The 5272-nt window shown below is 49.3% G+C and overlaps 1 protein-coding gene across 1 annotated transcript in view; it reads left to right on the top strand.

Moving 5' to 3' along the window:
* The first annotated feature begins 202 nt into the window (after positions 1–202).
* The window catches only part of ATP23 (ATP23 metallopeptidase and ATP synthase assembly factor homolog), a 102618-nt gene continuing 97548 nt past the window's right edge, over positions 203–5272 (top strand). Inside the window, exon 1 of the mRNA XM_059184783.1 lies at positions 203–333. The gene's annotated coding sequence lies outside the window, so the exon portion shown is untranslated. The remainder of the gene's footprint in view (positions 334–5272) is intronic.

Raw genomic sequence — 5272 nt, 5'->3', positions numbered from 1 at the left:
CCCGAGCTTTCCTATTTTGTTACAGAAAAAGCGAATCCCCGAGGGGGGTGGGGTGGCGGGTGGGCAGGCTGGCAGGGGAGACTTGAAACCGCTCCGGCACTCCTATTGGCCCTCTCGGAGAAAGGGGGCGTGGACCCTCCTTACTATGCGGTGCGAGGACCCAACAACATTCCAGTCGCTACGGCCACGCCCCCGGGCCACTCCCCCCTCGTCCGGCTGAGGCCTCCCAGTCTCCTCGGCCACACCCCCTTCCCAACTACTTAAAAAGACACTCCAAAGCTCACGTTTCTGTACTCGGTGCTGGTGTGTTCACGTCTGTGCGTCTGTTCTCGGGTAAGGTGAAACGGTTCCGCCCTTCACATAACCAAGGCAAGCCTCGAGTCCTAACCTAGGTCCGGCCAGGATGGGAGGGTTCGGGACTGTTTTCTTCCTGCTTGGCCCTGGAATCGTGGGCCTACAGTTACACATAAAAGTACAACCACAGAATCTTCGAAAGGGATGTGGGTGGGGGGCGGACTCGGGACCCCAGAATATCAGAACTGGAACTGACCTCGGTACGGTCTGACCTACTGTCCAAATGAGAGATGGGTCGCAGGGCTTTCCTCAAAGCCACTCACTCATTCCCATTCAGGGTTTATCTCCTCCCCCTCTTCCCCTATAGTTCCAGCCTCAGATTAGACAGATCGAGGTCTCCAAGGGAAGAGCTTTTGCTTGGTGGACTCAATGCTCCTTCCCCTCCGTCTTTGCTCTTAGGCCTCAGGCACCCTCCCCAGGCTATGGCTCCTGGACTCAAGGGATATACACACACACACATTTGCTTCCAAGAAGTGAGAATTCCAGAAGGTCAAGTTTCAGCTCAGTATCAGGCCCTTTCCAGTGAGCTACATCTGTCCATAGGTGACATGGGCTGCCTTCAGAGGAAGGGAACTGTTCAAGGCTGGCAGGAGTGATATAGAATGCACCAGCTGATTTCTGAGCTGCTTCTAGCCCTAACAGTCAATGATTTAATGGAACTCACCTACCAAGGTACGGCCTTCCAGCGGGTCAGGACTTCTGTGGTCCCTGGCAAGTGGGAGTAGCTGATGGCTTTCCCTCTGCAGTTTCCATGGCCCAACTCACACCAGGCCTCACTGAGGGGTGGAGGACAAGTGGGTCACATCTTAAATCTCCAAGTACCATCAAATACCTGCCCCCTGCCCCAGTCCCTCCTTCACGAGGAGAGGTGAGGTTGTGATGTGTATCAGGCTGTGTGTCTTAATAGTGCTCATGCGTGCCTGGTTCTTCTGTTCTTACACACACATACACAGAACCTTTTTATATAACACCATATTAATGGAAATGCTGTTTTTCCAAAATGAAAGCTGTTACAGAAGATCTGAATGATGCTTATGTAACTTTAAAAACTGAGTTTGGGTAGATCTTAATTCATTAACGGAAGGGGAAAGGGAAGAGTTCTTTTTTTAAGATTATTTGAGAGAGAGAGAGAGCACGAGCACACTAGTGGGGTGAGGAACAGAGGGCGAGGGACAAGCAGGCTTTGTGCTGAGTTTGGAGCCCGAGGCAGGGGCTTGATCTCACGACCTGAGATCATGACCTGAGCCAAGATCAAGAGAGGAACACTCAGTGGGACACTTCAGGGATGGAGCCACCCACAAGCCCGAGGAAGGCATTTTTACATACTTATCTCCCTTCATTATTTTATTTTATATTTTTAAAAAGATTTTATTTATTTATTTGAAAGACAGAGATCACAAGTAGACAGGGAGGCAGGCAGAGAGGGGGGAAAGGAAGCAGGCTCCCTGCTGAGCAGAGAGCCCGAAGCAGGACTTGAATCCAGGACCCTGGGATCATGACCTGAGCCAAAGGCAGAGGGTTCAACCCACTCACTGAGCCACCCAGGCGCCCCTCCCCTCATTATTAAAAGAATCACTAAACCAATAGGATTCTTAAGGTAAATCTTCAGTTGGGTGTGGGGGGCCCTTTTGGGCCCTGCCCCCTGCCCCTTTGCCAGGTAAGTTGGGTTGGGATGGCAGGAGGAAGAGTGCAGGCAGGAGCTGAGAATTGAGGATTGAGAGACACCTGCTCCCCCCAGCTCTGTAGCGGTGGGCAGGACACTCCATCTCTGTTTCTGTTTCTGTTTCCTTATCCATGGAGACAATCCCTCCCCTATTTATAGTTTACAAAGTACTTTCACATGCACTCTCTGTCTCATTTAATCTCTCATTTCTTTGAGACCGACAGAGCAGTTTCATGCCCATTTTGTCAATGAAGAAAGAGGGTCTGGAAAAGTTAATTAACTTACCTAAGTTCTCTCACTAGCTTATTAAGAGGAAGAGGCAGGACTAGAATTTGTCTTTAGATTTTTAAGACTAGAACTCCTGAACCTTTCCTGTAGTTCCTTTCCTCTGTATAGAATGGAGGAAATACTAGAATCTAGTCACCGTCTTTTCTTGCTAAGAAGTCTAATTGCATCACCTCCTCTGGGAAGCCCTCCCAGTATCCAGTCTCACATCAGGGCTTTATAGCCTCCTACACACTCTCTTAAAGCACTTAACATTTTGCCCTGCAACTGGCAGTTTGCTTATCGGCTTCCCAACCAGAAGATAGATTGAGATTATTGAGTCTAATGAATTATGTATTATTTATTAGTGTGTCTCTTGTACCTAGCGTGTTGCCTGCCAAAGGGCAGGCAGCCTTCTGTGTTTGCTGGTATCAGTCTTGACTGTACTTCTTAACCAGTGCTCTTTTGTCCAGGAGTTTGGAGAGTCACAGTAAGAAACACATTTTACATTGTAGGATAACTAAAACAAGTTTTACAGGACAGTATTTACCCTTGCTATCATGCACTCCAATGTTTTCTTTTTTAAGTGTACAAGCTTTTTCTTTCTTTCTTTCTAGACTTATTTATTCAAGGGAAAGAAAGAAAGAGGGAGGGCATGAAAGTGTGTGGGTGGGGGTGGGGATTGTGGGCAGAGGAGAGACCCTTCAAGGAGACTCCCCACTGAGCGCGGAGCCCATCTCCCAGGCTCCAACTCACAACCCATGAAATCATGACTGGAGCCAAAAAACCAAGAGTTGGACTTAACTGACTGAGCCACCTGATATTTCCTCTTGTATTTCATGTTTTCAAGGTGTTGGCCAAGACTGCCTACATTGATTTCATGACCCACAGGTAGTGACTTATAGTTGGAAGAACACTGCTTTAATCTCCTGTCTGTGGGAGAGGCCTTCTCTGTCTAGTTGGCCATAAGAGATGCAGAGAAGAGGGCACTTGAGTACCTGTTCTGAGGTGAAAGCAAGGCTTATGTATAAAAAATAGAACCCTTCTAAGACTAGAGGGAGGCACAGGGTGCAAATAGAACCCAGGATGGGGGGCAACAGACAAGGAGGGAAGGTCCCTGAGAAGCCTGGTGGGAATCTTTGTGCCTCCAGAAATTAAAAGGTAATGCCAGCTTTACTGGAGCCTGGAACCCCCAAACACAGACAGGCCATAGGCCTCTTCCTGCTCTGCCTTCCTCTCCCAGATTCTAGGTCTCCACCAGCTATGGGGGGCTATGGGGGTGGTGGAGGTGGGAAGAACGTGGACATTCCCTTTTCTGCCTAAAACAGCCTCTTCAGTAACCTCTTGCCTCCAAGCCCCAGACCAATTGCTGGCTGTGTGACGTCGGGTGGGCTGTTTAATGAGGTTTAAGTGACCGTTGAAGCCAGGGCTCTCTGGGCCTGACAGCTCTGCCAAGGGAAAGCTTACCTATTTGCTTCATCCCCTGCCTCACCCTTACCTCACCTGGAGGGTTGGTGAGAGACAGTATGAAAACAGAAGCACCCTCCCTCCCCCACCATGTGCCAGAACATTGGGGTGGTGAGGGTAGGGGGGTCAAAGGAGCTGCTATCCCTGTCTGTCGCAGCTGCTCCAGCTGGACCTGGTGTACCTGAGCTAAGCTTTGGGAAAGGGTAATAGCTGGAGGGGCCTCCACTCAGGGAGACGCATGCTGCTCCCAAATCCTGCCCCTTTCACTATAGAAAATAAACACAGGGTTGGGCCAAGGGAGACCTTCCTTGACCTTCTGATGTCACTGAAATGTTCCATTTTTTAAAAAATATTTAATTAATTAATTTATTAATTTATTTATTTTTAAAAGATTTTATTTATTTATTTGACAGAGAGAGATCACAAGTAGGCAGAGAGGCAGGCAGAGAGAGAGAGGAGGAAGCAGGCTCCCTGCTGAGCAGAGAGCCCAATGTGGGACTCGATCCCCAGACCCTGAGATCATGACCTGAGCCGAAGGCAGCGGCTCAACCCACTGAGACACCCAGGCACCCAAAAAATATTTATTTTTATTACAAATGGAACACATTCATTTTCTTGGTTTCTCTGATTGTCCCTGCACAGTCTCAGTTCCGTTTTGTGTTATAATGGCAAGGTGGGGTCTCAGTGCCGTGGTTCCAGAGCCCTGTGCCCTCTTGTCACAAGGCTTGTTCAGTCCTGTCCTGGCTGCCTGGAGCAAGGTGCTGAGGGGGTGGCGGGGGTAGGTTGGGTCCGAATGAGGAAGGGGGAATGAGTTACAGTGAGTGAACTGTGGGTGGGGGTGCCAGATACTGGGGGCTGGGGAGGAGCTAATGGGAGTGGGTGTAACTTCTCTGTAGATCTGCCTGGGACACCTCATTGGGGCCTCAGATTTGGGAAGATGCTTTCTGTGAGGTGCAGGCATGCTGATCACCCCAACCCGACCACTTAGTTTCTTAACCTTTTGACTACCTTCCTCCTAGTAAAATGGGAAGAACACTAGTACCCACATTATAGGTTATTGTGAGAATTAGCTGAGATCATATATGAAGAGTTAGTGCCTGAAACACTGGGAGTGTTTAGTAAACATTCCTCTCACCATCATCAGCCTTTCCTCCAGAACCATTCCTTCTGTGTGTGTCCAGTTCCCCAAGCTAGAAACCTGAGGTCGCCCAAGACTCTTCTTTCACATGCCCACCCCCAATCAGTCCTGAGGACCAGGGACTCTTCCCCTCCCAAGTATTATTAGTCAGGCCTTGTCCTTCTTTACCTTCCCTGCTGCTACCTCAGGGGAGGCTGGCAACAGACTCCTAACCAACTTCTTTCCTTCTCTAGGTCCCCAGTTCAAATCCTAGCTCTCCTAGAAGATGCAGATCTCATCCTGTCTTTGTGGAACTTTCAGGATGAAGCTCAGATGTCTAGCTGGGCACAGATGGTCTCCAAGATCTGGCTCCTGTTAGCTTACCTACCCCGTCTCCCACACCTTCC

The sequence above is a fragment of the Mustela lutreola genome, chromosome 8, assembly GCF_030435805.1.
Source record: "Mustela lutreola isolate mMusLut2 chromosome 8, mMusLut2.pri, whole genome shotgun sequence".
Classification (NCBI taxonomy): domain Eukaryota; kingdom Metazoa; phylum Chordata; class Mammalia; order Carnivora; family Mustelidae; genus Mustela; species Mustela lutreola.
The sequence above is the reverse complement of the archived record's forward strand: the minus strand, read 5'-3'. Positions and strand labels throughout refer to the sequence as shown.